Source organism: Cyanistes caeruleus, chromosome 18 (assembly GCF_971803275.1).
Source record: "Cyanistes caeruleus chromosome 18, bCyaCae1.hap1.1, whole genome shotgun sequence".
NCBI classification, from domain to species: Eukaryota; Metazoa; Chordata; class Aves; order Passeriformes; family Paridae; genus Cyanistes; species Cyanistes caeruleus.
In genome coordinates, this window is record NC_141718.1 from 7,129,266 (window position 1) to 7,151,835 (window position 22,570).

At 39.7% G+C, this 22,570-nt stretch overlaps 1 protein-coding gene and 1 long non-coding RNA gene across 41 annotated transcripts in view; both read left to right on the forward strand.

Annotated features, from left to right (window-relative positions):
• ARVCF (ARVCF delta catenin family member) overlaps positions 1-22,570 on the forward strand; it is a 249,348-nt gene that overhangs the window by 47,547 nt on the left and 179,231 nt on the right. For 5 of the 40 annotated variants that reach the window (XM_086856252.1, XM_086856224.1, XM_086856222.1 and 2 more), the window contains exons 2-3: positions 7,927-8,011; positions 9,660-9,773. The exons of 31 other annotated variants lie outside the window; for them this stretch is intronic. The gene's annotated coding sequence lies outside the window, so the exon portion shown is untranslated. The remainder of the gene's footprint in view (positions 1-7,926; positions 8,012-9,659; positions 9,774-22,570) is intronic. 4 more of the 40 variants (XM_086856220.1, XM_086856239.1, XM_086856242.1 and 1 more) reach the window with 1 other exon arrangement.
• Positions 1,636-5,915, forward strand: LOC147649902 (uncharacterized). Its single transcript, XR_015277794.1, has 2 exons — positions 1,636-1,683; positions 2,407-5,915. It is a non-coding gene; the product is annotated as an uncharacterized LOC147649902 (long non-coding RNA).

Sequence of the window (22,570 nt, forward strand, 5' to 3'; positions counted from 1 at the left end):
TAGATTCCACATTAAACCCAGCCCTGTTTAGTTCTGCTGCACTATGGAGAAATTCTCTTCACTAATTCCTCAAACTTTCAGTTGTTAATGAATACTTACTTACCCAAGAGCAGTGGTTTCTGTGCAAAATCTTGAAAAGTCTTCCATGTCTATAAAAACAGGGTAAATGATTTGAAATAGCATTTGAAATGAAAAGTTCTGATAATATTCCTCAAGTGACTGGAGAATTTGCAGTTGGTCTTTTGATCTAAACTTGAATATGTTAAACGGTTTCTTTTGGTGAGGAAGAATTATAGTCTGATTATAGTTAAACAAATATGTTTAACAACATAAACTGATTTATTACGAAGAATGCATCTGCTTGTCTAAGAGAGAGCCTGTACTGAGCTGGGAGAGAAGACCGTGCCAAGTCCTTGCCTGTTCTAAGGAGTAAAACTCTGTAGGAATTGCTGAAGGTACAACCAATGCCTGATGTTAATTGCCTGAAAATTTAATTCTACACAATGTGTCTAGAAGAAATGCTGTTCAGACAATTGAGTGACTGACATTTATCTCTTATCTTGTGGAGGGAAAAGTGTGGTTTTTTTCCTCTCAGCAATATGTTTTGAACAAACCAGTGTACACAGTTGGACTCTCAGCAGGGAGAAAGTCCAAGGACTGACATATTATTGTAATAATGGCAAGGTCAGCAGCACGATTGGTCCTGTAGCACAGACGAAAGATTAATATCAAACAAATCTATTTTTAACATGAAGCATAAGATAATCTGTCTTTAGCTGTGGAATATGTTAAAATACATTATTGTAAAATAATAAAGGGCCTAGTTATCTCTGCAGTTTCTAACAAGAACTTTCTGTAAACCTTATCATATTTAACTGATAAATAGATTAAGTTTTGCAGAAAATAGCCTTCTCATTAAATCAGGAAGATTGCAATCAGATTAAGTACTCCATATGAAAAATATGTTAAAACTTGAACTGTCATTGTACTTGGTTGGTTGTGCTCTTTATTTAGGAATAATGGTCTTAAAATTTCCCCAGCTGGTAAAAATAGATTATATCAAATGTATCTAGGTATGACTGCCTCTTCTTGTACACCTGTCACTAATATCTGGATCTGCAAAATATGCTACTTTGTTACTAATATAATTGAGATTTTGTCATAAACTCATTAACTGTAAAGCTTTCCAAAAGTGGTTTTGAGGTGCAAGTCCATGGGCATTTGTCAGTATTGAAGACTCCAAATGCTTTCATAAAGACAGCTGTTGCAACACTTAAGATAAGTAAAGGAAAGTGGATCAGGAGTAAATGCTTTATGTTGTTTTTCTCATCTGTATATTGGGGTGCTAAGATTGATCATGAGTGTGAATGCTTGATATCATGTGTTTTTTAACATTAAAAAAAATCCCAAAGACTACCTTGCCCACATCTCCACTTGAGGAAGTATATATGAAAAAAATCTTCAAATAATAGTTGGAGTGACTGACATGCAATTAGGTCAATTGCAATACTGTTGACATTGATTGAGAGGTGTTAAGTGAGGGATGGAAAAAACCATATTTGATCAAGATTAATCCTTTTTCCATCAATGCTCCTGAGACTTGTATAATAATAACTTTTGTTTTTTCCTGTAAAGCTGCTTACAGAAGACTAAAGGGCCAAACCATGGCTTACAGAAGTACTGGTGAGTATTCTGGAATTCTGGACACAAATTCTGGACACAAAGATCTTTGGAGATTGCACAAAAGTCTCTAAAGACTTTAAAATTTATAGCTGTGCATCTTTATTTCAGCTGACGCATCACTACAGTTTAAGATGCTGAAATCACTTAGCATTATGGGTGCATAGTTTTGTCTTAAAAATCCCCTTTTCTCATGCCCCTGGGAAAACTGAAGTGGAAAGTAAAATTATGAATGCTTTGAAATGATTTGTGTGTTTAAGTGGAAACCCACCCACAGTTTTCCCAGAGTGAAGGTCACTGAATCCTAATGCTTCTCTTAAAGAGAAGGGAACTTCCAAAGTTCCAAAAAACTGCCAAAGATACAGTTTAGAATCTGAGTGGGAAATGAAGTTGCTTCCTGTGTTCACTCAGTGCTGATGAAATTAAGTCTGTTTGATTTGACATGTAGTTGAAAAGTTCCAAATACAGAGCTAATGTTTGAAGTTATCTCAAACCAGATTTGGTTGCAGGGTTTTTCTGCAACAGCCACAGTCACATGGAGCTCCTTATGTAAGTCTTGGATAACATGTACCACCTCCAGCTCCTGAAAAAAAAAAAAAATCCCTCTTTTTAGTCAGTCTTTCCTTATCTTTTGATCTCAGTCTTACTGTTGCATATAGCAGAAAGTGTATCTTAACCTTGGTAATAAAATGGACTCTCTTTTTTCTTTTTGCATTATGAAAATAGGACAGTTTTTGCTGACTGTTGCATGAAAATGCTCAAATGCTGCAGTTATCAGCATTATTCACTTCCAACAAATAGCTAATTAAACTTGTGGTAAGTCATTCTTAAAGAGGGTTTTGCCTCTGTGTTTGTGGAATTCCTGACAGCTGGAAATCCCAGATATGTCCACTGCTCTTACAAATGTGTTTCCCTTTCCTTGCTGCTGCCCAGTGCTCTTTTGGAGCCCTCTGGATTTCCCACAGGGGAGCAGTGTGTGCACAGCACACAAATGGTGCTGATGGAAGCTCTGGAGCTGCTGGCTGTGTGCTCAGAGTGTACAGCCCCCGCTCCTGTGGGGTAAATCAGGGGCTGCACAACTCCCTCAGAGTTTCAAGATATCCCTCTGTTCCAGGCACAACACAGCCAGGCAGGAAAAGGCCTCTTTTGAGAGTACCGGATTTCTATCAAAAAAGACACTGGCTGATGCCAGCAGATTATAGCAATTATGCATCCTCAGAAGATAATGGTCCATTATAAACCATGGGGTTTCTGGACCCTTGCTGTCAGAGAGTTATTCGGCATTAAACCCCAATCTGTTTGCTTCCACTGGAATTTTGCAAGAAAGAGCTGCTTCTCTGCTGAGACCAGGCTCCCAGAAGATTTCTGCTAGTTTCACAACTGTAATGCCAACAGTGGGCATTTTATGGGTGCCTTGAGTCCCGAGAAATTAATATTTTAATTAAAAATTCACAGTGACTTTGAAAGGGCTTTTGCCTAATTTAAGGTTAGCATTAACTACCAGTTTGTCTGTGACAATGCTGCCAGTCTGCCCTATCAACCTTTCCTTTTTAACAGCCAGCTGACCCAACTGGAATAGCTGGGATATGGAAATTCAGGCATAGAGAGAATCAGTTGCAAATAATTAGATGTTGTTGCCTCCATGCTGATAAATGAATCCACGTAATTCTTCTAGTGTTTGTCTGGCATGATAAAATGAGCTGTCAAAATGAACAACAAACGTTCATGTGATTCTTTAAATTGGATGAACCGAATGAAAGTGTTTAATGAAATCCAAGATGGGGTGGGAGCTTCTGCAGGTAAATTGCAAAGTCTGTATGTAGATTATATTGTAACAGTAACTGAAGCATTACTCCTTTTCTATCTGTTAGGGATTATCCTTCAGTACTCTGAAGCTTTACAATGAGGTGTAGTGGTGGATGCTGCTTTAGTAAAAGGAAAGCTGCACACTGGAAGCCAAACTGTTGGGTAACTAAGCCCAAACTCTTACCAGTGGAGTGAAATGGCTTACTAAAATTCTGTTTACTTCCAGTTTTTGCTTGACTGTTCTTTCAACTTCGTTTCCAAAGGAATGAAGCAATCTGTACTACATTATTTTGTATTTCCTTATTTCAGGATTATATGTTGAATGTCAAGGATTGAGAAAGTCTAAATTCATATGGAAGAGAAATTGAGAGGATTTATTAAAATTTTTTTTTTTTCCTAAATACTGATAATCTTGAAATTCAGAGTAGTGAATTAAATTCATGGAGTGAGCTCTATTATTTCTGTTAAAGGCACAGAAATCTCAGATTTAGACTTCTGGGTGACCTGCTGGTAAACATGCTTGTTAGGAGACAGGAAAGATGTCTCCTGGAAACAGAAAGTTAATCCAGGTGCTTTCTAGACTAGGTAGAGCATTCTGTGTAACCTGTGCTCATTTCTATTAATTATTTTTCTTCTTAATGCTGAAGTGTCTATAAACTTGTACAAAGATACATGTAAAGACAGGTTATCAAACTTTTAAATCAGGACAAAGCTTTTCTGTAGAATCTATTCTGCTTCTCTATGAACACAAGCAGAATAAGGGAGGAGTCCATCACAAGAAGCCACTGTTTACACTTTAAAAGTTTTTGTTTAAAAAATAGAAGGCTTTTGTTTATTGTAGTTCTCCTAAACTCTCTTGGTTTTGCTGTTCTGTGAGGTTTTTTTTATTAAGCTCAAATTCCACTGCCATTTATGCTTCCAGTTGACTTGTTTGTAACTCTTTCTTCTGCTATGAATGAGACCACAAATTAAACACTGGCTTGCAGTATTAATACTTTATTGTTAATTGCCTTGACTTGGTCCCTTGCAGTGCAAAATTAATGTCTGTGCCTTCTCTTTCTGCAGTCTTGATTGTAGCACAGGAAGGTTTAATCCCAACTGGAGCAGCGTTGTTCCCAGAAAGCTGCTGGAGCAAGAGTCCCTGGAGTGGGGTTCTGCGAAGGGTACAGCCAGCCACGGTGCAGAGGGAAAGGGCTCCTTGGGAAGGGGCAGGATGGCTTTGCCATGGTTTGTAAAGAGCAGCTGCACTGCAGAGGCGGTCCCTGCGCTGCACAGGTGATCCTTACACTGCAGAGGTGGTCCCTGCACTGCACAGGTGATCCCTACACTGCACAGGAGGTCCCTGCGCTGCAGAAGCGGTCCCTGCACTGCACAGGCGGTCCCTGCACTGCAGAGGCAGTCCCTGCACTGCAGAGGCGGTCCCTGCACTGCACAGGTGATCCTTACACTGCAGAGGCAGTCCCTGCACTGCAGAGGCGGTCCCTGCGCTGCACAGGTGATCCTTACACTGCAGAGGCGGTCCCTGCGCTGCAGAGGCGGTCCCTGCGCTGCAGACGCGGTCTCTGCACTGCAGAGGTGGTCCCTGCGCTGCAGAGGCGGTCTCTGCACTGCACAGGTGATCCTTACACTGCAGAGGTGGTCCCTGCGCTGTGCCAGTCGCTGTTCTCCTCTCTGGCACGGCCCCGGCCTGGGCGAGGAGCACTGGAAGGAGCGGTGGCCCAGCCGGGCTGTGGCTGCAGCTCCTCACCTGGCGTACGGCTGTGGCTGGGAGCCTTCCTCTGGAGCACTGGCTCTGGAGCAGCCCTTCCCTGCCCTGAGCCCCAGCTTCTGCTGCACTCCAGAACGTGGAGCAGCCCAGTGGCTTGCAGGGGCTCTGGGAACTGCTGGGTTTTGGTTGTCTTGCTGTAACACTTTATGAGGAATATACGATCGCTCAATATAACACATACAACCCAGAGAATATTTTTAACGGTACTGGCATGGAATGCCAACTTAGAGAAACATGTGGTTTCTGTAATCGTAGTTAATGGTTACAAACCAAATTAAATCTAAATATTTGAGGAAATTAGCCTGCAAAACTGGATGTGAAGGAATGAACACATACCAAATCGTTCTGATGAGCAGAAATTACCTTCTAAAGTAATGTGAACTTGGGATGACTTTTTGCTCTTTGTGTAATGAGGGGAAAATGGTTCATTTTTGCTCTTTAACAGATGCTGCCTTTGAATTGTAACAAGAAGGGGGGAGACAGATAATGATTTCCAGTGAAGTCTAATTTGTTAAAAGGCACAATTAAGCTTTGAGATAAATGGTTTAGCTTTTAAAACACTGAGAGTAAAGGAATTAAACTCAGTTCTCACCCACTGCCTGTAGGTTAGTTTTTTGATTTCTGTAAAAGGGAGCATTGTGATTTGAAAAAAAATTAAAAATTATGGTTGTGTTCTGTCTCTGAAACCACACATGTGCAGTGACAGCTATTTTGCATCTATTTTAGGGCAGGTTATCTTATTTGATTTTTCTGAGAAGCTAAGCAGGTTGCTATAGCTACTGAGCTGTGGCTCTGTTGATGTTTTTTCATCAATTTCTAAATGTAATTGTTAAATAAGTTTGGTATAAGGCCAGTGATACTCTGCTGTTGATTGCCCTTGGAGATTTTTATTTAATTTTTTTATTTAATTCCAGCAGGTGTATGGAATCGTGTATATACTAATTATGTATGTATTTAGTGATGATGTACTGAAAAATGAATGTGCAGTTTTTTCCAAACCAGTGTTTGCCTCAGAAAGCTCCTGCATTTCTCTTGTTCCCCTTGTGGTTGGGTGTGGGTTCTGGTCTCTGTACACAGTCCTGCAGGGTGAGATGCTGCTGAATGGGATGGCTGTGAGAACCACACGCTGAAACTCTGTTGTTCCCAGTGATCTTTTCTTCCTGGTGTGCTACATCTGAAACAAATGCACAAGCAAAAGAACTATTGCTAGCAACACATTGCAGCTGTTAGGTACAGGTTTTTAACATGTATAAAGAGCTGTTCAGAACAAAATTAGCATGTCCTCTAATTTGTAAAGGCTGCTACCCATTCTTGACCCTGTCTGCAGTACTCAGTGATTCTTTGTTCCCTGCAGCTGTGGTCCAGTTGTTACACTGGCTGTACTGATACCAGGCAACATTACTAAATATGTAATATTGGTTTTGTCATGAGTGGGTGTGGGTTTGGGTATTTTGTGTTTTTTTAGCTAAAGTTCACCTGAAGTCCAAGTCCTGTATGATTCTTATGGTGGGGTTATTGGGGCTTTATGTGCAGTTTTTCAGCCATCCTGGAGTGTGGCAATCGGTGAAGTTCATCTGCAGAAGCAAAAGCTTTAGTGCAAACCTATTGCAAGGAGGCTACAGTGGTGTGTATCAGCTGTTAAAGGCTTCTTGTTAGGCAGCAGTCAGATGGGGAGGGAAAAAACTCTGTAAAGCAGCACCATCACTAGAAAGCCAGGATATAAAATATGAGCCAGATATTGAGGGATTGAAAGATACAGTGAAGTTTTGCAAGCTGCTGATGTTCATTAGTACTCTAATGCTCATTGACATACAGGACTGGAGGCACCCTTGTCTGGGGCATTTCAGTGAATTCCAGAACCTGTGTATTTGTATCATTAGATGCTTTATGAATCCTGCATTGTGAATGTCTGACAAATTCTCTGATAGCAGTAGTGGATTTAGTGGCCACTTGCTGAAGCTGGGTGCCTGGGATTGAGCGCTTTTGAGCCACTCAGGACAGTGTAAATTTATTCTTTACACACATTTTATTCAGGTGAGATTGGTGTCCTATTTAGGCTGCAGTAGCTAATTCTGTTACTGAATAATTTATTCTGGAGCTCATAAATTTCAGAGAATGCTATATGTGCAGCTGTTGAGATCCTGTTGGATAATAAGTATTCTGAGAATAGGAAGAAACTGTGTTGAAGAGATTATAACAGAATAAGAGTATTGGAGGTTGATACTGCAGACTTCTTCAAAGATGGACTTAAAGACAGGTTCATAATAATTAATTTTGTGTTACATTTTTAGCACAATCAGTCTGCTCACTGTTGTGAAGAAAAATGCCTATTTCAGGAAAATCCCTTGCTCCAGACTTCTTTTTCAGACAGTCTTTATTTACCTAAGGCCAGGGTGTTCCCAGTCATCTGTGGATGGATGAGGTGTAGATCTGGTGGTGTAGGAATCTTGCTGCAAAGTGCTGCAAGTTCTATGTTTGATGCTCTGTATTTCTGCTCAAATAGTAACCACAATTTCAGGGAACTCATACCAATTCTGCAGCCAGGTACACAGACTGAACCTCTTAGGACATTACCACTGGCAGATGCTTAAGGTGAGCAGCGATCATCCCTATAAGGATTTGAATTTATTCTCCATATTTCTTTTCAATTTTGTGTTGTTGCTTTCCTGCAGTTCCTCAAGATAGAATTATGCATGTAATCTGGGAAGTGAAGAAATGAATGCAAATCCTGGTGACCTAAGAGAATTTTGATAAACAGTAATTGTGAAAATATATTTTCTGATAGTCACCGCTCTTGACTTTTGACTGCAGTATTTGGTTTAAGATGAGTAATCCTGCAAAATATTTAAATATTTATATCCTAATTTTGGTCTTATGACTGTCTGATCATTTAGTAAAATGTACTATTGTGTAAGATTGTCTCACTGGACTGTTTATGAACATGAGAAATATGTAGTGTTTGTATTGTGTCTAAACGTTTGCATACAGGTTAAAATTTTCAGTTACACAGACGAAATCCCATCTCAAAATGTAAAGTACTTTAACCACTAAATTTTAAAGGAATTCAAATTATACTAGTCTAATGAATTGCACCAATATCTTTAAAAATAGTATGAACATTTATATGCATGCATAATCACTTAAGGTGCTTGTCCTATAATTTACTAAGACCTATGATGTGAGAATTCTTGGTTTATAAAAATCCAGCCTTTAATGACTACTGTAAAAAATAATTGTAATTAAATTTTAATCACCATATAAAATGCAGATATGTTAAAAACCTTTCTTTTGCTTTCTAACCAAGAGGTGGTGTAGAATTTACCAGAGTGCTGCTGGTACATTACAGTACAGCATTACATTGCAAGAACCTGGTAATTTCAGAGGAAGAATTAATTGGGCAACTCCATATTTTATTGTCAGGAATTGACTGAGGTACTGAATCAATTCCTGAAATTTTTTACTTTCATCCTTTTTTTAAAAAAAGTAATAGATAAAGTATGCAGAGCAGTCACTGATTTACAGCTGAAGTGCAAGCAGCTTTGGGAGAAACACAGAAGCTGTTTTGTAGCTTAGGGCAGGAAACAAGGATGCTTCTTCCAGTTGGAACTACTGGAGGTGTAACATGCTGGTGAAGCCTGTTTTGTGATTTCTCTATTGGCTGATCTGACTGTCAAAGAAGTGACTGCTACTAGTTCCAGCTAAAAGAATTACTCATTTAACTCAGTTGAGCCAATGCTGGTGCTTTTGCTTCTGAAGATTAAAGTGCCCACTGGCAGTCATTTGGGGTTGACTAGCTTAGAGTGTTGCTCTAAATGTTGCTTAAGTGTTGCTCTGTTAGACATTGTTGCTATATAATTACCTTTGCTGGGATTTGTTTGTGACATTAGGCATGATATATCTTCTGTTTCAAAGTCTGCTGTAGGTTCACTGGCTGAGATAGCTTGAGTTTCATATGAATTGCTGATTATTACCTTATCCCTCACTTGCATTGAGAAGAAGCTGTTTCACAGAATGAGGAGGTACTTTTCTAATACAGGGTAAATTTGCAGCTCTTGCTCATACAGAGACATAAGAATTATTTTACTTGGTCATATACTCATTTGAATACCAAAACAATTGTGCTTACCTGATCTTTAAGTGGTTCAATATTGTAGTTAGAAAGTAGATAAATGGACAGGGGTGTATGATGTACCTCTGTCACGTACTAACAGCAACAGCCAATTCCTTGATTAAAAAATGCATACTTACCCTTCCAGTGTTGTTCTCCTCTCTCTATTTTAATACAGAAGTGCATAAAAAGCCCCAGGTTGATTTTAAACTTATAGTGTTGAAACTGCAGACAGACATGAATTCTGCAAATAATCCACACAGAGCTTCTCTGCCAGTAACCCTGAGTCTTTTGCAGGGGTGGAAAATCTCGTATTCACTTGTCTTCCTGGTCCTATCAGTGACAATTTTGCATAGACCGATGCTGATATCAGTAGTGGAAGCCTGTATCTTTGCTTCATCTCCAGATCAGGTAATGCTGACTGAATCACTTAACTGCAATCACTTAACAAGACAATATCTACATTCTTGCTTTTTGTAGATCACAAGTTGTTCATATTTGGATCCTCTGGGATGAAAACAACCTCATAAATTTAAGAATATTATCATTTACTGAAGTTACCTTACTTCCCACTATGTTTTAACTTTCAAACTTTTCCTCCATGCCATTTTGGACGTAATTTTTGAGAAGGGTTCTCTGTGTGTTAACCCCTTACATCCATGCAGAGTCCCTTGGAACATGCATATTCAGAATGTCTCTGGAGGGCTAAGCCTTTGCTTTGTTCTGCTTGTCAGAACGGCTTGTGATTTTCCTGCATTTCCAGTAGAGCTTGAAATTAGTCAGATACTGATGTTCTACTGAAACAAGCATGGGAGTCAAAATTAACATGGCTTTTATTTGGAGCTTGTTTTGTGCATGGTGATAATCTGTAACATTAGAAGCACAGCGCTTGCTGCACTGCCTTCCTCCGGCACCTTGCATTGGTTTATGGCAAAGCCAACCTAGTGGCGCTGCTTCCTGGCTGGAATGTTTGCAGGCGAGTGTAGTGTGGCACAGAGCCTTGAATAGTTATGGTTGTGTGGCTTCCAGGTGGCTTAAGGCAGAGGCTGCCCTCCAGAAAACATTGATGTGAACACAGAGAGAATGCAAGGGATCCTTACCTAGCTCTGTGTCTAGAACTGCTCTTTATTAGTATCTCAGTGGTAAATGTAAGCCTGGGTTTTAAGAAGGGAAAAAATTTGAGGGGTAAAGTTGAAAGCTTCTGATTAGAAATTTTGCAATTAGTGACTGGGTAGTAAGTGTTTCATACTTTGAAGGAATCATCCCTGGAGAGTCGTAGGAGTTCCACAGTGATACTTTGGATTGAAGATCCAGAACTTGGGGGAATTTGAAGCAGATCTACTGAAAAAAGGAGTGAGTTTAGCAAGAATAAAATAATTCCTACAAATCTGTGGTCTTTATTTTCCACTTTTGGCCATAGTTCTCTCTTTTCAATTACCTGGTGATTCACTGCTACTGATTGCAGAGTTCTACCTGTGTGCACAGACACCTTCACTGTGTTTTGGGTCAAATACTTATTCTGAAACTCACAGATGAAAATGAATTCATAGAATTGAGTGTAAGCAGAACAGTGTCCATTGTGTTGACTACAGATGGGATTTAATAGGCGGTAGTTTGTTGTCTGATTGATGTGACGCTGCTTCAAGTGAAATCTGGTATTTCATGTGGCTGTAGTACACTTGCAGTGACTCTTACTGGTTTTTTACCCCTCTATTTTTCCCTTCCTCTAACTCAGGGCCTTGTTACAGTAAAAGCTGATAGGAAAAAAAAAAATAAAGTTATATCAATAGATGTTTCTGGGACTTGGATACCAAGCACATAATTGTTTTTATGCCGGTTTGAAATAATTGTCTATGTCCAGCAATAAAGTTACACTGAGGAACAAATCAAAACCTGGTCAGATCAGTACCAGAGTTTTTCTCTTAATGAAAAGAGTATATTCTTGCTGCACAGTCGGTTGCTAGCTCCAAGAAAATCTGGAAAGCGCTGCTTGTCCCTCAGAAGCCTTTCCCTGCTGACATGGTTTTGATGAGTGAAGGGAATACCATCTGCTTTAGGGATGGTAGAGGGAGCTGTGTAACACAAGGCTCCCAAAGGATTACAAAGCTATGGGACATTCAGAAGTGCTGAGGAGAGAGAAAAGAAGGGCAAAGGGAGTCTCTTCTGCTGAGAAGCAGGCTTTTGAAGCAAGGTATGGGTGCAATTTCTTTTGTGTTTTTGTATCATCTCAGTACATCCCAGCTCTTGCCTCTCAGGAGTTTTACCAAGCTGCCTTCTTCCTATCCCCATAAGTCATTAGTGACGTGATAGAACATCCTTTGTAGCCTCTGCAGATTTAACTGTAATTTAGATCACTGCACCAATATGCTAATTGGCTGCATCCTCCTGTTGTCACATGCACACTCTGTAGGTGTCCTTACTTTCATTCCTCATGAGATTCATCATTCCTGCTGTATAAGAGGCAAATGGTTGAAAGGGCTCTCACAGGAATGCCTTGGTTTAGAAATGCCACACATTTTCCTGATGAATTGATCTCCCCCATGGATTGTGGAACTGATCCTCTTGGCTGAGTCTACTGATCATTCAGATCTCATGGTATGTCTGTTGGGCTTACTCAGTTTCTTCTGGACTAATTTAAAAAGGAATTTCACCTCCATTTGGTGTACTGCTGTTCAACTTGTCCTACAACATCACAACTTTATGAATGTCCAAAAAGAAAATCCAGTTTTAATAGAAAATGATAGAACTTGAAAATAACGAATCAGACAAGAAAATTCTGTGGCTAATGTACACTCAAGCACAAGTGTTGTGGAATAACTAACACTGTTAATGCCAGAAATTATATCTGTATTGTGGTATAACAAAACCCTCTTCATGGACCATGTTGCTTTATCTACTGGTCAGGAAGTCATAGACTATATATCTTCGTGTTTGTGTAGGGTTGAAGTAGGCAAGTAGAAATGGAAGTGACTGTGTATTGGAAGGATTGAAGAATTGCCTGAAATCCTGAAAGTCACTCCTGGGCTGATGGAAAGTTGTGAAATGGTGAAGCATTCGGGGGACATTGTGCAGTGAGGTGCTGTTAGAACACTTCCTATCCATCCCACGGAGGGAGAATGGGTTCATACAGGAGTGCAGTAACTCAGTATTATACCTGTGGGTAAGTACATCCGTGGCTTCAAGACCTAAGCCAAATCAAAACAAGAGCAATACACATTCAGCCTTCACCTTTCATGCACTAGAAGGTGAAATCAACAGCAAGAGCAAACATCTTTGTTTTACATCAGAGTTAAGAGTAAAGTTTAACCTTTAAATTTTCTTGTTTCATTACAATACTTCTTAAACAGACTTAAAATCTCTGTTCCCATGAACTCTTCAGAGATACCAGTTCACAGCTACGGAGGAAGTTCTGCATAGCATTAATTATGCACTGAAAATATAAAGAAAGCACTTGACGTTTTTCACAGATCCATATTGTGTTGTTTTACTGGTTTTATGTTTGGGGTTTTTTGGCATTATCTTTATTGATTCAAAAAATGGGCTTTGAAAACCTGTTCTAGAACTTGCTTTAGATGTATAGGATTTTCTCTCACTGATACATAACAATCAAAGAAAATGGTTATTTACTCTCCCTGAAGATTGTTCAGAGCTATATCTGGAGGACTGTAGCTAAACATGACTAACGAGATCATTGGCAATTACTTCCTGTGTTGCCTTTCCTGGAAACAACATAAACAGAAACGTTTTGTTTGTCCATTGGTTGCATTATTAGTAAATAAAATCTGCTGATCCTGTTTGGGTCCTTTCCAAGTCCGCAGGTTCTGAGATCTGTGAGAACCTGTGGAGTTTCCACAGCAGCTGCATCACCTTTGATGCATTTGTCTGAGAAGTTGGCAACATATCCTTTGTCTCAGTGATGTAGGTCCTAGTGAGTCCAGAGAGAGAGAAAGAGGATCCTTTGTTGGCTCTTAATGCTGGAATTATTTTGAGTAGTCATCTCCCATCACTCTCTTGGTCTTGATCTCCATCCCTTGTTGCTACAGGCAGCACTAGCCGTGGGGGGCTTGTGCTGTGGCCAGCCTGGAGCAGGATTCATTCTGGATGGAATTTCCATACAGAAATGTGATGAAAGGGTGGCAGTGGAAATGAAACTGTGTTACTTACAATGTAATTGCAGCAGTACTTTGAAAATACTTTGGAACTTGTAAAAAGATTTCATTTAATTGTATGTTGGCCTGTCAGTTAAAAGTACAAGAAGGACTCTTCTAGCGTGATGCATTGTGTTCACTGTCACTCTTGGAGAAGGGTAAGTTAATTTGGAATGATCAGCTTGGACTTTATGCAGCCTGGGCATGGAATTGAATGCTGAAACTGCTTGTTAATCTCATTTTGCCTTTACATATCTGGCTTTAAAATAAAGCTTCACAACAGCACATGCTGTATATTGGAAAGCAGGGAGAGCTCCTTCTGTCTGCTGCATTTAAAGAGATCAGTATTTTGTGCTACTTCTGAGTAAAAATGTTTCCAGCCTCCTGATAAAATTGTAATTAGAAGAGTGTACCAGCTTCTTTCCCTGAAGATATATAGCTTTGAGATTATCCCATGATTAGTAATTTGGCTTTGTAGGTGGCTAAGAACATGGAGTCAGCATTTAAGTGTGCCTCTCCTGCTCCTGTGCTCTGTTTCCACTGAGTAGTTGTAAAAGGGAGTGTTTACAAGCAGATCAGTAGGGTGTAGAACCATGTCTGATGTGGAATGGAGACTGTGTGTGTGAATCTATGTGGGGATGGGAGGGAGAGAGTCAAAGAAGTTACACCAGAGTTTTTACACCAAATGCTGTCTTCATGATGATAGTCACACCAAAATCTCTAAACCAAAACCTACTGAAGGGGCAAGGGGCTGTAATTTCCATTGACTTCAAAGGAATTGCTAATGCCCAATTTCTGTCAGTATTTGACCTCCTGAAAATTCAGAGGAATAAAGCCTGAAGGTGTGGATCCTTTTTGAAAGCTTTAGAGACCAGAGAGTGTTTTGTCTTAAAATCTCTGAATAATATATGTTGGAAGGGACTTTTGGAGGTCATTGGGTCCAACCCTTCTTCAAAGCAGTGTCTTTAAACCTTTTATGACATCCTTGTAAGACTGGGTATATGTGAGTGCTTTGAAGCTTTGTCAGGTTTCACTGGTTCATAAACCATAAACTGTAACCCTTTCAGCTGGAGCTAAACAGTGAGAAAAACCTCCTCTTCACGTGCTGAGCCCTCACACTCTCTGTGGCTGACATACAATGTCATATATTCATATGAAATAATTCAGTCATGAAATGTAACAGTAATAGTTGGTAGGATCATTCCTGTGGGCATAAATTGGGGTTCTTCCCATTGCATATTGACCAGGCTGAGGGCTATAGAATGTGTCCACTCTTACAGGATACATTCTTTCTGATAGTCTGTGGCCAACCTAGTACCTTAAATACACCGGTTCAGTTTTAGGAAGATATGCTGCCCTGCATCCATAGTGTCAGAGGTGCTTAAGTCAGGCATTTGATTGCCCTTGCCCTGTTCTGTGCAGGGAGAGCCATCTCTTGTAGGGTACCAGAGCTCACACACATAGCAAAGGCAGCTAATGGTACTTTCAGGTCATTATCTTTGCTTAGCATTACTGTCACTTTGTTGTTTGTTAGGCACAGGTCAGATAGACAGTCCTGTGTATGCTCATTCAGATTCTGGAACTGATGGATAATGCATCTGTTTCCTCTAAATTGGCCTGCTAAGATGAGAATGTGAGCAGCTAAATAACTGGAGTCAAGAATAAATGCTTAGCCCTTGCTTGGGTAATCAATCTTGCAGACTCAATAGGAGGCATGGTACGGAAATAGCAGAAAAGAAAATCTGAAAAGATGTGGGATGATTTCTTTAGTGTAAATGTGGTTTCATGTCACTTTATTTTCATGACTCACTATATCTAATATAAACAATGAAAGAAGAGAACTGGCTTTCTGAGGGTGGAATCAAATATGAATAAATTTAACATTTAAGCTGTAGACTGCTCTAGTAGGACTTTTTTCAGTTACGTCTGACACTTACCCTGTTATTAGTGGATGAGAAATAAATGTTTCAGCCTATTTATTTAGCAACGTTGACCAAAAAAAAATAAAAATAAAAAGGGTCATTTTAACCCTTTGGCCCACTGCTGTACATAGTTCTCCTTTAATGCCGTACTTAAGGAAAGCTAAGCATTCTTGGAACAAATAATAAATGTAAACTACCTCCCCATGTAGAGGTGGTAACAGAAGCAAGAGAGAGAATGGGGTAAGGAGTAAGCAATAACAACCAGGAGTTAGCAGCTTTATTTTAAAAGTACAATCAAGGCATGTTTAGTACTGGTGTGATGCTTTACCCTCACATTTTTCAAGCTTACCACTAAAACTGAGGAATTTTGCATTAAGCACATCACCCTGTTTGTTTGGTGACTCTGTTGTGACAGAGCCTGCAAGCCCCAATTGGGACTAAGACCATACTGTGCTTAGCACAGTAAAAATGATGAAAATTGAGTCAGTCTTTTCCCCGAGAAACTCACTAGAGAAGAATCTAGCTGTGGTGAAGTCTCAGTGGATGCATACAAAATTTTAAAGAGTCAGCTTCTGTTATAAAGAACGTAAAATACAAAATATTCGTCTTTGTTTTGCAATTATTTCTATATGTTACCAGTGTCTGATAGAAGACAGCAGAGCAATCCGCTGGAGAGTATCCACGTACATGTGTTTTATTTGTCTTGCATTGTGAATGTACTTAGATTAGTTACTATTTATCTGGCACATACTGCAGGCAACTCTGTGAAGGTGTATTTTCTAGGTTTATCTGATGAGCATGGGTGGGCCAGGCACATCTGTGGGTTTTTTTTGTTTCTCTCATATCCCCAGTGTTTGGTGTGAGAGGGTTTTGCAGCTGGAGAATTTTCTAACTGCAGGACTCCATCATTGCAGGATTATTTTTTTCCAAGTAATTCCTCTTTACATTCTGCTCTGAAATCCCACTGGGTGCCTGCTCAGCAGTGCTTTAACTTCTGAATATTGAAACCAGCAGGTATGGTGAGAATGGAATATTTTAAACTGCAGAAGAGACACTTGGTGTAGTGTATAGTATCTGTCTCTCTGTATGCTGCACTGGAGACAAAAGCTGTGTGAGTCACTTAGTGTACAGCTGTTTATGGACCAGTGACATGGACTTCCAGAGGATATGAAAGCTCTGAAACAGGAGAGTGGTGCTGTGTGCTGGAAAAAAGGGGAAACATAATGACATCTCTGAATTGGTAACTCAGCTTTTAAGATAGTTTTTTAAATCAAAAAAATTTTGCTTGGCAATACTCTAAGATGAAAGACATTCATCCAAAGGTAGACATTTATGGGTAAAGCATCTTACTTTAGTGCCTGTTTGCTGTACAGTATGGAGATCATTATGGTAAATGCTTATCCTTTTAGATTAAGTTGTTGGCTGTGATACAATCAGAATTAGTTACGTGCAAAGGTTTTTGTAACTTAGTGTGACTTCCAGCAGAAAAAGAAAAATGCAAGAGAAACTGCATGAGCATATAAAGTAGGTCTGTGTAGGTCAAACAAGCAGAAAGAAGAGTGATTTGGGGCTAAAACATGATAGCTCCTTGTCAGATCCCTGAATTAATGCTTTCCTGGCAAGCAGGCCTGTGGGCATGTGGAGGGGTGTTTGAGAAAAGTGAAATATCCTGAAATGGGATTCTTGAGCAAGGTGTTTTTCTTTTTCTTGGATGGGAGAAATAGCTGAGTAGTTACTTTCCTACAAAGTCAAAAGAGGCCACCTTTGACATAAGGTCTCTATGGGGAACAGTACAGAATGTGAAAGAGAAAATAACAAGGGAATGTTTTTTAAGGGGTCTTTTCTTTTTCTTATAAGGACTATTGAAATAGAAAACCTCTCTGAGCACAGCAAAAAGCAAATGCCAACTTAATTATGTTACTGGTCACTCTTCTTCTGAAATGCCTTTCTTAGTTATCGAAAAAACAGGAAAATAAATGCTAATTCTGCAGTATGATTGTTTCCTTGCTGTGCTTAATTTCTGTATATGTTTTATTCACTCTGAACCTTAAAATAGCTTTCTGGTGCTTGCCTTGCTGGCCTCTTGTGCTTTATTTACTTTTGAATTGATTTTCAAGCTTTCACTCACTTCCTTTTGGCATGAAGATCTGTAGGGATAAGGGGATTTTATCTCTTCCTCTGTCCTCTGCTGCCATGCTCCCTCCCTTTCCTCTGTGTCATGCAACACTGACCTCATCAGCTGGGTTTTTAATACTCCAGATGGAGGGAGTTCTGTGATGGGAGTTGGGAAGCAATACTGTAATACAGTTGGCCTGTATGACTAATCAGTTAGATAAAGAATTCAGGCTGCAAAATAGCAGAGCCTTCATGCTTGATTGATGATAACAGCAGCCAACTGACTTACTGCCCTTACTGCCAGCATCCCCCACACTATTAGAGAGGATTTCTATCATAGGACAATAGATTTGTCCTAGTAAGCATAATGCTAGGGTTTGTAGCACATGACATCAAAACCAAAAGGAAAGCAGGTCAAAAAGGATGGCTCCCTGATTATACTTAGAAAAGCAAGAGTGGACGAGTCTGGAACTACTGTTTGCTCATCCCCTAGCTGCACACTTCCTACCGAAAGAAGTGGATTAGTCTCTGTACTCAGCACAGCGTAAAGAATCTCTCTCATTCCTAATGACCTTTACCATGGAGCTTGTTTTTTCTTGGCAAATCTCCCAGACCATAGGCAGGGCTGATTTCTTTGGCCCAGCAGAAGTTATTCTCTTTGAGTCAGGGCTTATGAAACTGCTATTATACATAAGGGTAGGATATATGGAGGGAAATAAAGTATCCTTTATGGAACCCATAAAAAAGAAGGGAAGGCTACACTTGTTTAATATAAATGTATCTTAATTTCTTTTGTCTTACAAGCTGTAAACAGCTCTCAGAAAATCTTATTTGCTGTGGGGTTGGGGTATTTTGTGTCTCTAGTTATGTGAACTTGCTGCACTATCCACAAAGCCATGGATCATACTGGTTTACTGAAGCTGCAAAGAAGTTGAGGTGGGAAAACTTTTTTTGTTGCAAAGAGAAAGATGAAAGTTTTCCTGGATGAAATCAAAATCTGTTTATGAGTCTCAGGAGCGCAATTCCATTCTCCTGCTTTACAGAAGAGAAAGGAGCCAAGAATATGGATGTTTCTAACACATACACATAGTAATACTTTTTATGGATACCCTGAGCTTACGGTGTCAGGTGTTAGCAGATTGATTGCATTTGGTGTCACTGCAGAAACCATGCTGTACTTTTTTTTCTGTTTAAATATATTTGTGACTGCTGTTCTCATTATACCTACTAAAACAGAAACAAAAGGCACCTAAAATAATATCTATGTACTGGATACTTTATTTAGATTGACATAGATGCTGTTTGGAGCAGAACTCCACTGAATATGTAAACTAATATTTAAGATATTTCTATAATCAGACTTCAGTTGCTGGATTGAGATATATAGATCAATTTAGTAGCTATACAAGGCAATTGCCTAAACTGTAAATAGCTGGTAATGCTTTCTGCCCAGAATTTGAGCTTTGTGTTTGACTTAGTACCTAAGAAAGAAGTATTAAGCTACAGTACTGATTCTGATTTAAAGCTGAATGCTGAAAATTCGTTGTGAAGTTGTTAACAGCAGGGAGCTGCTTTTGTGAAGAACTAAATTAGAAGCTTTCAAATCTTTCAGTACTGACAGACTAAATAACCTCAGCAATTGATGAAGTTTTTATTCTGTCACTGGCTCATCAATAGCTGTCCTTCTTTCCTAGGTCCCTTATTCATAACAAAATGATTTCGGTATAAAAGGGAGTTTAACCTTTTGCAATTAGCCTTCACTTCCTGCTTGCTTCTTTCCCAGTTGCCACAGTCTAAGCCATAGAAATACAATTACAATATTGAATGTCAGGAATTTGAGACAGTTAGTTCTGGAAGTGAATTTGTTGTTTGTGATGTAGGGACTTGTGTGAGTGGCTGTGAGGTGGATACCTGTGGCAGGGCTGACAGCTGACCCTTCCCGAGTGACTCCACTGATGGGAGCCTTGCCAGGCGTGCAGCTCTGCCTGGTGGCTGCCAGTGGTTACTCATCCTTGGCTGCTTCCCTTCTGCTGCACGTGCCACATGAGCTTAACATCCAGCTATCACAGAAATGAAAATGGGGCACCGTGTGTTAACCTGCAGCTGAGTCAAAGAGCATTTTAATGCTGTCATAAAACTGCAAACTCTTACGAGGCTTAAAATATCCCAGATTGCATCTCTTAAGCTGTTATGCTAATGTTCTGTATTTATGTATGTGCATTACCTAAAAGATGCAAAGTTCTCAAATGGAAAATAAAGTGTGCAAAATCTACTCTGAAGTGCATCTGCACCATCTCTTTATGAGGTTTGAACTGATGAACTTGCCTTATGCTCCCTTATTTGCCTCCCAAACAGATGCCAGAGAGACTCAGTCCAGTTACAGAGATACCATCAGGCCAGTACAGCTTGAGTTGTTCTATATTCAGTGCTCATCCAAGTCCACAGAACTCAGTGGAGTGGCACAGGGGGAAAAAATTCTTAGATTTTGCCTTGCCTGGATGGATTGAGGGGTGTTCTGGACACATGACAGCTATGATGGTGGAATTTGAAGCCATTTTGCCCAGCAGAACCAATTATGCAATCTACTTAATACTATTTTTTTTTTATTTTTCAGGCTAGGCGGCACATTTTAAAGACGGCTCTAAATGGCAAATTAATTTTACTTTACTCTTTTGTGATTGACTTCGTCTCCTGGGTCTATAAATCAAACCATTTGGTGTTTAGCTTTTTAAAAGTTCAGTCATGCCCAGACTTTTGGCTCTGATGAGCATTTTAGCCATAGAGCTCTGCACCAATGGGGAACAGATAAGGCAAGAAACATTTTGTCATTTTCATTTTTCCTTGGGGAAAATAAGCTGGGGAAAAGATTGTAATCCCCCCAATGATTTGGCTAAATGGATGGGTGGTACAGAACCAGAGAAGAGTATGGAAAAAGAAATCTTCAACTGAAATGTTACTGCGTTAGTTCTGGTTCTCTGTGGAAAGTAAAGGGAGGAAAGACCAGACAGAGAACAAGAATTGTGCTGGTTGGAAAAAGCAACAACACTTGAGGTGCTCCTAGCGAAGCATTCCTGTGGTTGTCACTCACTGTGATCTGAGTGAGCACTGTCCAGTGTCCACCAGGAACCGGTTCTTGTCTACTGATCTCAGAGCAGTCCCTCTGCAGGAGGGGATTCATTACCCATTTATGTTTACTTGCTGTAGTTCCATATGGAGAAATGTGCAAGCATGAACAGTGGCTTTGGGACAGTGCAGAAGGGATGCAGGAGAAGGGAAATAGGAAGGACTACAGTCCTGCTTGAGATTGTGTAAGATCTGTTAAGGAACTGTGGTAGGTAGAAATCATGTCTTTAGAGTTCCTGCACCTGAAGGAAGAAAGTATAGTCTTAAAATATTGCAAAGCAGTTAAACCAGTAGAGAAATAAATAATTTTTTCCTGCTACACTTGAAAGGTGTGTTTCATATTTTACCATTTCCTTTGCACTTTCAATTTTGAGTTCTTTAGAAATCTTTGCTTGTATCTCTGCTAAAGTCTCTGCTTTAATCTTCAAAGAAATCTTAGAAACCTCAAAGACACTCCTTCCTGGTTAGTCTCAACACAGGTTATTCTGCCAATGCATTGCATCCTGGCTCAAGCCAAAGGTACTGGTTCTGGGTATTTATCAGAATTCGTAGTTGGAGTTGAACATACTGGCACCATTTTGAGAGCTGAAATGCGTTTTATCCCACAGGAGGTTCAGAAGGATGCAGAAAGTTGCTTGTAGTTGCCAGGAGAGGGCACGTGTTACCCAGGGCAGGCGATGTCTCCACCCCTGACCTGCTGCTGCCAGACACCTCTGGGTTACTCCAGAGCTGGAGAAAATTCAGGCACTAGCCCCAAAAAAAAACCCCTGGCATTTTCTCTTACCATTCAGCTAGGTTACTTGCCCTTACAAGTAACATTCCTCATGACAGTTTGGCCCCAAAGTGAAGAGTGACCACCATAAAAAGAAGCCTTAAGATCAGCTGCAAGGGTTTTTAATCTTGATCCTGCTTTATCTTGGCAGGGTTCCGGGGAGATGTAATTTCATTTGTGTTGTGTGGGGTTAATGGCTCGACAGATACAGGAATATTAATAAATATTTCTTAATTATAAGGTGTACTGAATTGCTAAAAGAGGAGATAATACCGCCTTACGACATTTTGGGGCATAACACTGTTAGCCTACCAAATGAAAAAGGATAAAAATAGTAATTTGCACAGTCAGATGTTTTGAAGCCACAGAGGCAGGTAACAAGATTTCAGCATCATTGATTCATCTGTGAGCAGAACCAGAGTACAGGCAGGAAGATCAGCAAAATAACCTGCTGGTGTGTCAATTAAATCTTGCCAGTAAACAATCCAAACAAGTGAAATTCTGCTTCAGGCATTTGCTGCTTCTTTCTGTAGAAGCAGAAATTCACTACTAGACAATTCTAGTGGTTAAAAAATATCTGGGTGAGTTTTATCTTCAAACTACTGTCTGTCAAACCAGATTTTGCAAGGACTGTTGTATGAAATTTCTCAAGTACCCAAATTTTAAAGAGTCAGAAAAAATAGCAAGCGAAGTTTTAAATGACAAGCAAAAATGTAACAGAAGTTCTTAAACACAGTTTCTGCCTTTTTGGACCATTATATCTTGAACAATACCGAAGATGGACATAAATCAGTACATGTAGTGAAAAAACAACTGCAATGCACCAGTTTTCTTCATGTCCTGAAGACCACCCAGAGCAATTTATCAGAAGTTGGTTGCAGATAAAATAGATAACTTTAGGAGACCCAGCAGAAGTGCAAAATACTGTAAATATGAGTGTCTTAGCTTGTAAAAAATAAAAAGTAGTTTTAGATTACATCACAGTAAAATGTAGGAGAAAGATACCTCTTTACTGAAATATTCCAGGTTCAGAGATCTAGGAGCAAACCACTATATTGCACTGTGTTACAAGAAGTTCAGAGAACTCTTCCTGTGCTGTTCTGTGTTCCTCAGGCTGTACTGTCAATG